Source organism: Eleutherodactylus coqui, chromosome 1, assembly GCF_035609145.1.
Source record: "Eleutherodactylus coqui strain aEleCoq1 chromosome 1, aEleCoq1.hap1, whole genome shotgun sequence".
NCBI lineage: Eukaryota > Metazoa > Chordata > Amphibia > Anura > Eleutherodactylidae > Eleutherodactylus > Eleutherodactylus coqui.
The window spans coordinates 360,859,760-360,870,634 of record NC_089837.1 but is presented as its reverse complement, the minus strand read 5'-3'; the positions used below and the strand labels follow the sequence as shown (position 1 = coordinate 360,870,634).

Here is a 10,875-nt window from a genome sequence, read left to right as displayed (position 1 = left end):
GAGAGCGGTAAGGAACAGAGGGGAGATCCCTCTCTTCCTCTCTCTCCCCCCTCCCCACTCCCCCCTGCTCACCGCCGCAACTTACCTGTCACCCGCGCCGGCAGCTGAATCTTTAGACACGAGCAGGCAGATACTCAACTAAGGCACTACTCGCTCGAGTAGTTAGCCTTAGCGAGTATACTCGCTCATCTCTAATAATTTGTAACATTTTTTAAAACTCATTGTTACTTTTTTTTTTGTCCCCAGAGGGGACAAGAATATGCGATACTTTGATCGCTCCTGCAGTATGATGTAATGCCATAGCATTATATTATACCACGGTCTGACAGTCATTCTATCAAACCACACCACAGGTATGGCTTTCAGAAGGCCCCCGGCTGCCATGACACCTACACGGCAACCCTTGATCTGATCATGGGGGGCCGTACGGTACCCTGGAACATCAGTCGGAGAATTTAAATGCCACTGTCAGCATTGATGGCAGAATGTAATGGGTTAACAGCTCCAATGAGCGGCGTGGCTTATTGGATCTGTTGCGGGCAGGTGTCGGCTGTAAGAAACAGCTGGCACCTGCATTGTATGGAGTGAGATCATCCTGCGATCTCCCTTCATACATGCCCCAAACATGCAGGACGTTATTGTACATCCTGTATCTTTAAGGAGTTAAAGTGGTACCATAGTGCAGAATCACATTTAATGCACCCCAGAATTATGTTTGCATGGAATAGAAGAGCACTTGTCAGCCTAAAAGCTTACATTTATAATGTGATACCTAGTGTGCAAATGCCATTATTTCAAGTTGCAGGTGTGTTCCACCGAAGTCTGAGTCTTTGCGTCATTACATTCTCCACTTCTCCACCAGATGGTTGCCTTCCCCTGCTGCTGACTTCAGCGCAAACTGAAGCGTACATTTGCATCTGACCCCACTGGAAACAGGCATGTGCAGTGGGTCAAGGTGTTTAGAGCTTGGCTTCACTATGCATTGTGCATGCACCAGAAGCCCAGTTAGGCAATTCTCTAGCCGAGCAACACACATGCACTGAGCTCATAGAGATTGTAAATGTGTATGGCTGATGATAGAATTTTTTTCAAGATCAGTAAAGAGTGTTTGCTTTTATTCCACAGTTTTTCCTCTGTTACCCTTGCCAATTGTAAATGTATCCTCCTGCAGTCAACTCAGAGCCAGTGTGCCACCAGACTCAAGAATCTGCTTAACTCTGCTCAAGGCATATGTGCCATGTGCCAGTAAATTTTGGGTGTAGACACCTCAACCCACTATAGATGTCCGTTTCCATCAGGGAGCTACACAATGTAAGCACATTATTTCACTGCAACTTGCACTGACATCAGCGGCAAAGGGAATGTGGCATCCAGTGGAGGGTGAGTGCAGAGTGTATAACCATAGGCGTACCGGCAGGGGGTGCCGGGGTCGCAACGGCGACCCGGCCTCTGCGCTTGAGGGGGTCCAAAGGCCGCCCTCCAGCATATATTTTCGCTTTTCCCTGCACTGTCGGCGGCCGCGTGCTTAGTGCGGTCCGGCCGACAACAGAAGCCACAGAGGACAGTAGGAGAAGAGAGGAGGAAGTAAGTTGGAGAGATGACAGGGGAAGGGGAGGAGGGGAGGAGCAGAGAGGACAGAGACTCACCAGCACAGCACGGCATCCAGTGGACCAGGGATGATGAGGTCTATCTGTCTATCTATCTATCTCTCTCTCTCTCTCTCTCTCTCTCTTAGGCCTCATGCCCATTTACACGCCCATTTGCATGTGGACATTTAAAGCTTGAGCGTTCGGGTGCATGGCGGCGTATTTGCGCTTTCGATCCAACGATTCTCTTAGCGACAGCTGGACGCTGCGTTGAGAGACATTGCTGGATGGGGCTGAGGACAGCGGAGGTGAGGGTGTGGGTCCAGGCCAGGAGACGGTCGTGCCTGTGTCCTGAGAGGGGGGTTGGATCTCAGTGGCAGGTTGGGGCCCAGGGGGAGAGGCAGTGGCGCAAGCTGAAGGCGGTGAACGGCCTTCGTACAACCTTGTGAGGTGCTTGGCCATCATATGCCTGCGCATGCTGGTGGTAGTGGCTCCCCGGCTGATCTTTGCGCGACAAAGGTTGCACACCACTGTTCGTCGGTCGTCCAGCGTCTCAGTGAAAAACTGCCACACCTTAGAGCACCTTGGCCTCTGCACGGTGGCTTGGCGTGAGCGGGTGCTTTGGGAAACAGCTGGTGAATTATTCACTCGTGCCCTGCCTCTACCCCTGGCCACCACACTGCCTCTTCAAACCTGTCCTGCGGCTGCAATTGCCTGCCCCTCTGAAGTCCGGTCCTCAGTTGGCTTATCACACCAGGTGGGGTCAGTCACCTCATCGTCCAGTGACTCTTCCTCCGAATCCTCTGTGCGCTCCTCCCTCGGACTTACTGCCCTTACTACTACCTCACTGATAGACCACTGTGTCTCATCGTCATCATCCTCCTCACCCACTGAAAGCTCTTGAGACAGTTGCCGGAAGTCCCCAGCCTCATCCCCCGGACCCCGGGAACTTTCCAAAGGTTGGGCATCGGTCACGACAAACTCCTCCGGTGGGAGAAGAACCATTGCTGCCCCATCTGGGCAGGGGCCCGAGAACAGTTCCTGGGAGTCTGCCTGCTCCTCAGAATGTGTCATTTTCATGGAGTGAGGAGGCTGGGAGGAAGGAGGAGCAGCAGCCAGAGGATTCAGAGTTGCAGCAGTGGACGGCGTAGAAGACTGGGTGGTCGATAGATTGCTGGATGCACTTTCTGCCATCCACGACAGGACCTGCTCACACTGCTCATTTTTTAATAAAGGTCTATGACGTGGACCCAAAAATTGCGATATAAAGCTGGGGACCCCAGAAATTGTCCTCTCTCCTACTCCCGCAGCAGCCAGCTGCGATTCACCTGGACCAGGAACTCGTCCTATGCCCACACTCTCACTAGGGACTCCGCGTCCTCGACCGCGATCGAGTCCACGTCCTCTGCCCATACCCCTACCCCTCAGCATGCTGGATTAAGAATCGAGCAGAGAGCGGTGTAAAAATGGTGTAAAAATGTTTGTGAATTATTGCCGCGCAGTTGCTGGCTGCCAGCGGTAATATAACGCTAAATGAAGCCAGAGATAAATTATAAGGAAGGCTGCATGCAGGCTAGGCTGTGAACTATGCAGTTTGGATGGATGTGAAGTCCCACAGGCCACGCAGGCACATGCACTGGGTAACCGTTAGCCGTAAAAAGGAATTTAAAAAAAAAATCTCCTTATTTTACTCTGCAATGCAGGCTGAGGCTAGGCAGTGTGTATTGCACTTTCAATCTATGGGCGTCGGGCAGACTGTGAACGTCTGAGACAGCACATGTATAACAGAGCGTTGTAGAAAATGTGTGGTTTCTTGGCGTACACTTAAAGGCAGACTGCAGTGAGGCTACGCGAAGTGCGGACAGAAAAATATTTCTAAATGAAGGCTGCACGCAGGCTAGGCTGTGCAATGCAGAGGTACTACAACTCCCAGCAACCACGGAGTTAAATGCAAACGGTCGCAGGTTGCCCTAAGAAGAACCGTTGGGGTACTTGTAGACAGGATTCTACACTACCACTGTCCCTGCCTGACCAATAGTGCCCCTATACTGAAGTACAGACTGCAGCCTGAGAACGCTACAGCCTGCACGCCCGATATACATAAAAAAAAAAAAATTGTGCAAAACTGCTCACAGCAGCCACAACAGTAATGCACTAGGTGAGCTGTGGCCCTAAGAAGGGCCGTTGTGGTTCTTGAAGACACTAACACTGTCCCTATAGCAGCAGAAGCATCAGCAGCACTTTCCCTGATCTCTCTTAGCGTGTCTGTGGCGAGCCGCGGGCGGGGCAGATTTAAATACTCGGGGGTCACTTGATCTCGCCAGCCACTCACTGCAGGGGGGTGGGATAGGGCTGGAACGTCACAGGAGGAAGTTGTAATGCCTTCCCTGTGTTTCTATTGGCCAGAAAAGCGCGCAAATTTCTCAGGGAAGGAAATGTAATGGAGTCGAGTGCCGCATGGTGCTCGTCTCAAGTAACAAGCATCTCGAACACCCTAATGCTCGGACGAGTGCGCTCGCTCATCTCTAATTGTCAGTTTTTTTAGCATTACAGATTTACAGATGAAACCTTTGATTATAGTGTACAATTAACAATGCACATGAATGATATTTGATACAGTGGGAACAGGTCAAATTTGGGAAATCATTGCAGATGTTTTAGTGTAGATTTCTTTAATGGTCAAAGTTTAGATGATGAAAAATATTAGTACTATGGTCAGATTGGAGGTAAATTGACCCCAAAATTTCCAACAAGTTTTCAAATTATATATATTTTAAAAAATACAAAACACATACTAAAAATATAAAATGTAGTGAACTTATACAGAAACTTAATAAAATGAGTAAAATTTACAGAGATGTCATTTACAAATGATGCGATCTTAAAGATAGATTATTTTTTAAATTAGGAAAATATTTAAAGGGAACCTGTCACCAAGTTCATGCTGTCCAAACCACGGGCAGCATGAATTCAGGACAGATTTACCCATTCAGCCCATGTATGTTTTATACTGAAACGCTGCAGCATTACTTAGAATTTGGATTCAGAGCTCTCAGAGTGCACAAGTTGAAGGGGTGGACCAGAGTGGGGACTCCCTGCCCGTAGCATCAAGTGCTCCCTGCTTGTGTATAGGGAGACGTCTGTAGGTCTTGAGAGAGCCCAGCGCTGAACGACTCTTCAAGAGTTCAGAGTCAAACAGCAACATTTTAGAATAAAACATACATGGGCCGAATGGACATGTCTGTCCCCGATTTACTTTAAAATGTACCAAATGGTAGCAAAATTTGAAGCCATATTTACACCTTTAAATGCATGATTTTCTACACACTAAGTGTACATTGGTTGATAAAACATAAAGCCGATGATTCAGTTTTGACCAGCATTATGGTCACTTCTTGCCCACAACCTTACGTTCATGGTAATCCATAATGCTGAAACCATGGGGGTTCTTTTGGCATGCTTGGAACATAGTTATGATCCACCTGCTGATTGGAATAAAGTATACCCCTATACAGAAAACAGAGCAGATCAGGTATCATACTGTTAATGAAGCAGATCAACGTATGTGCAACTACATGAGGCAGATGCACTGCCAATCTTCCATAGGATCTGCAGAAAATATGAAGTGACATGAATTTTGGCATGGATTTCAGTACAGAAATTTCAAAGGGTGAAATCCATGCTGAAAATCTCCAATATAAATTGACATATCATGGAATTTTTACACAATTTTCTGCATGTATGAGATTTCTTAAAATTGAATCCACTATAATAATAATGATAATCTTTATTTGTATAGCGTTAACTTATTCCGCAGCGCTAAATCCACTACATATCTACTGCAAGCACAGTGGATTTACCGCGCAAAAAATTCTGCACAGAGAATCTACAAAATGGGATCACATGTTGCTGATTTGTTGAAAAAATGTTTGCAACCAAAAATCTTTTTCCTACTTTTGAATGTGTTGCTTTTGCAGCATGTACATGGATTTCTGACATCCCCATTCAGATGTGTGGGACGCTTGGACAAATTTTTGCAACAAATCTTTTATGTGTAAATATATTGTATACCTAAAGCACCAAACTTCATGAAAAATACGGACTCCCCATTGACATCAACGCCCTTCGAAATCTTTTGCCTAAAATACCCTGATACCAGAAGTCTCATCTCTCAAATCTACTCCAGACAAGTCCACTCCTCTTACCACACTCAATTATCATATATATCCCACTGGGAACCAGATATTGGAAACACACTCAACGAAGATGATTGGTCTCAGATCTGGGAATCTATATATATAAAGACGAAAGCCCTCACTGACTCACTCACTGACTGACTGACTCACTGACTGACTCGCCAAAAGTTCTCCAACTTCCCGATGTCGTAGAAACATGAATTTTGGCACAAGCATAGATTATCTCCAAAATAGGAAAAGTAATTGGGTCCTAACTCGATTATTCCATTCTAGCGCAAAAGAATTGGCATCAAAATTTTACGTACGGAATCTAATTCTCTCACTTCCCAGTGTCATAGAAACTCGAAATTTGGCAGGAGCATTGATTATGTCATAAATAGGAAAAGCTAATGGGTTCCAACTCCATTATTCAATTCTATGCGCAAAAGAATTAGCCTCCAAATTTTACGTACGGAATGTAATTTTCTCACTTTCCGGTGTCATAGAAACGGGAAATTTGGCACGAGCATTGATTATGTCATAAATAGGAAAAGCTAATGGGTCCCAACTCGACTATTCAATTCTATGCGCAAAAGAATTAGCGTCCAAATTTTACGTACGGAATGTATATTTCTCACTTTCCGGTGTCATAGAAACGGGAAATTTGGCACGAGCATTGATTATGTCATAAATAGGAAAAGCTAATGGGTCCCGAATCGATTATTCAATTCTATGCGCAAAAGAATTAGCGTCCAAATTTTACGTACGGAATCTAATTTTCTCACTTTCCGGTGTCATAGAAACGTGAAATTGGGCACAAGCATTGATTATGTCATAAATAGGAAAAGCTAATGGGTCCCAACTCGATTATTCAATTCTATGCGCAAAAGAATTAGCGTCCAAATTTTACGTATGGAATGTAATTTTCTCACTTTCCGGTGTCATAGAAACGGGAAATTTGGCACGAGCATTGATTATGTCATAAATAGGAAAAGCTATAGGGTCCCAACTCGATTATTCAATTCTATGCGCAAAAGAATTAGCGTCCAAATTTTACGTACGGAATCTAATTTGCACACTTTCCGGTGTCATAGAAACGTAAAATTTGGCAGGAGCATTGATTATGTCATAAATAGGAAAAGTTAATGGGTCCCAACTCGATTATTCAATTCTATGTGCAAAAGAATTAGCGTCCAAATTTTACGTACGGAATGTAATTTTCTCACTTTCTGGTGTCATAGAAACGTGAAATTTGGCACGAGCATTGATTATGTCAAAAATAGGAAAAGCTAATGGGTCCCAACTCAACTATTCAATTCTATGCGCAAAAGAATTAGCGTCAAAATTTTATGTACGGAATCTAATTTTCTCACTTACCGGTGTCATAGAATCAGGAAATTTGGAACGAGCATTGGTTATGTCAGAAATAGGAAAAGCAAACAGGTCCCAACTCGATTATTCAATTCTATGCGCAAAAGAATTAGCGTCCAAATTTTACGTACGGAATGTAATTTTCTCACTTACCGGGGTCATAGAATCGGGAAATTTGGCACGAGCATTGGTTATGTCATAAATAGGAAAAGCTGATGAATCCCAACTCGATTATTCAATTCTATGCGCAAAAGAATTAGCGTCCAAATTTTACGTACGGAATGTAATTTTCTCACTTACCGGTGTCATAGAAACGGGAAATTTGGCACGAGAATTGATTATGTCATAAATAGGAAAAGCTAATGGGTTCCAACTCCATTATTCAATTCTATGCGCAAAAGAATTAGCCTCCAAATTTTACGTACGGAATGTAATTTTCTCACTTTCCGGTGTCATAGAAGCGGGAAATTTGGCACGAGCATTGATTATGTCATAAATAGGAAAAGTTAATGGTTCCCAACTCGATTATTCAATTCTATGTGCAAAAGAATTAGCGTCCAAATTTTACGTATGGAATGTAATTTTCTCACTTTCTGGTGTCATAGAAACGTGAAATTTGGCACGAGCATTGATTATGTCAAAAATAGGAAAAGCGAATGGGCCCCAACTCAACTATTCAATTCTGTGCGCAAAAGAATTAGCGTCAAAATTTTACGTACGGAATCTAATTTTCTCACTTACCGGTGTCATAGAATCGGGAAATTTGGCACGAGCATTGGTTATGTCATAAATAGGAAAAGCTGATGGGTCCTAACTCGATTATTCAATTCTATGCGCAAAAGAATTAGCGTCCAAATTTTACGTACGGAATGTAATTTTCTCACTTACCGGTGTCATAGAAACGGGAAATTTGGCACGAGCATTGATTATGTCATAAATAGGAAAAGCTAATGGGTTCCAACTCAATTATTCAATTCTATGCGCAAAAGAATTAGCGTCCAAATTTTACGTATGGAATCTAATTCTCTCACTTCCTGATGTCATTTTATATAAAGGAAACGTTGCATGGTTACCACGTGGTGTTTCCTGGGTAACGCAGAGAACTATGCAAAATGGTGAACATATTTTTTTCCCGGTATCTCTAAAGTTACCATGACTTCATAAGATTTTCCGTGTGAACACCAGATAAACACCAGTACCAAATTAACTCGGGCGAAGCCGGGTATATCAGCTAGTCAACCAATAAAAGCACCTGCAATATGCTGATGTTAGCAACCTCCCTTAAAGGGCTATTCCACTGATATCTACCAAAATAGCCGATGCAGTATTGGGATACCCATCGAATTGCGTTTGCGGCTGTCAGTCTCCGGGTGACATGATATACATGTGTTGGTCTTGTCTCTGAGTCAAACGACTTTGGAAAAGAGTCTACTCAATGATTTACTCAGTTACAGGTTGCAACATCCAAAAAAAATCAGTAGGAAGCCTTATTAAATCAAAAAATTGCAAATATCGCTCCGGAATAAAGCACATTGATCTCTTTCTTTTTCTTATCGACTCCTTGGACGTTTCGAAAATAAAAAGGTGACTAAACTGGTATTTATAATAAACGAAAAACTGCCATCAATAATCCTTGACCGCCACAAGACATTTCTGAGGGTCTGGATGCCAATGGTAAACTACATGTTTCCTTCACAAAACATATCATTAATTTCCCAATACATTTCCGCATTAGTAAAGCTGACAATACTTTGCACGTTGTGACTCTACCGGAGATGAAACCCCTCTCTCCCGCCCCTCCTGCCTCCCTTGATTCCTTATCCCTTTAATAACTGAAGGTTAGGATCTGGCCAAGCCATTATTCGACAGGCAACCTCATAACAAGGTCAGAGATATAAAACACAGCAGCAACAAACATATTAGAGATACAATAAGCACCTATCAATGGTTTACGTGTTATGGTTATATTATATCTACATTCATATACAATGTCATTAATGTTCAGTTATTACTGCACTCTGCATGATTTAAAAACATGAATGAGAAAACAAAGCACCAAACTTTGTTTTCCCTACTCTTTTCAAGTTAGTTCTCTCAAATGCTGTTTGAAGAAGAGAGCATTAAAGAAACGTTGGTGCTATACAATTATCTAACAGATACATATTTAGAGCATTTCTGTGCATATGTTAATGTAACATAAGCAATGTAAAAAGAAAGCTTCATTGTTATGTTGGTCCATAATTCTCAACTCCTGTGACAATAGAAAAATAAACATGACTTACCCAATTTAAGCAAATAGGTAAAACCTAAAAAGTAGCTGCCTACTCTTCCTTTATACATCATATTAAACGCTAACAGAGTCCGTGATCTTGTCAGAGATCTGTCATTCCGGTAGAATACTATACTGTGGCATTTAACCTCCTCTGGTGTTAGATTGGTTTCCGGGTTCAACCTCAAGCTACAGAGCATACATTTACATATGAGGAAGCAATTACACAACCACTGCTGCTTATTTATTTATTTTTTTTAATGTGGGAATTTTTTTTCTTTTCCTAACAAGGATGAAATGTAGCAGATGACACGTATTCATTCCATATTGTAATTCATCTGTAATTTCCCATTTGTTACTATTAATACAGTTGTACCAAAGCATTATAATTAAATTGTATGTAAATTAGTTCATGTCAGCCAAGCCAGCAGCTCATCAAAAAGTAAGAGCAACTCATCCATAGGAGTCTCTGGTTTGGCTGATCTGAGCTCATTTACACGCGTTTCCACAGTGACATCTACAGGGTAACAAGATGTAGTTCATCCTAATACATTTAAACAAATAATGAAGATGAACAATACCTCTGCAGTGCCACCTATTGGATGACAGCATTGCTACAAATCAATGTCAGACCTGTATAAAGGGTCGGACATTGATTTGCAGGAATGCTGTCATCCAATAGGTGGCGCTACAGAGGTATTGTTTCATCTTCCTTATTTGCATATATTGCCCAGAGGAGCATGCATGGCCTTATAAGTCTCTTCACTCCCCTTCTAGGTGCTCTCCTTAAGGAGTGATGATACCCCTCTCAATAAATTTAAAGGCACGCACAATTTAAAAGAAGACTGGGATATTTGTTGTGCCTCTAGTCCAATTACTCTTTTGGTAAGTATAAACCTTCCTTTATTAGATGTATTGAAATTAGATATATGAAATTTCAATATGTTTTGGGGCTGGGCTAGTGTCTTCTACAGGACCAAGCACTCTCGTTAAGGCTGAATGCACACAGGTGGGTTTTTGTTGCAGAATCCACGGTCGGCGCCCGCTCCGCAAATCCACATCAAATTCAGCCTGCTACTTCCTATGGAGATCCACTGATTCCTATACACAGGTGGAAGCACAGAGACAGATAGGTCCTCACCACTGTATATAATTCATTGTAGAGAACCTTGCTAAATGATATATTGTGTCTAAAACATAACTTTTAATAATTATATTTAAAATTGAAACACTAGTGAAGACCACAAGTTGGATTGTATACAAACAAACATGAAACATATAGGTATAGCGATAGTGAAACCCCAATGTGCTAAAACTGTTGCTGCCTAGCTCAGTTACAAGTGTACAGATATATATAGGACAGTGAGTAAAGCTATTAAACCCTCATGTCTCTGTTTATTATTATGGTTTCACTAATATCGTATTCCTCCCTATAGCTGGTGCACACATGTGTACCACTTATCATAACAGAAAA

General features: G+C 42.6%; 1 pseudogene; it reads right to left on the bottom strand.

Moving 5' to 3' along the window:
* Positions 1-9,564, bottom strand: part of LOC136577853 (interleukin-18 receptor 1-like) — a 106,137-nt pseudogene extending 96,573 nt beyond the window's left edge.
* Between the last annotated feature and the right edge of the window lie 1,311 nt (positions 9,565-10,875).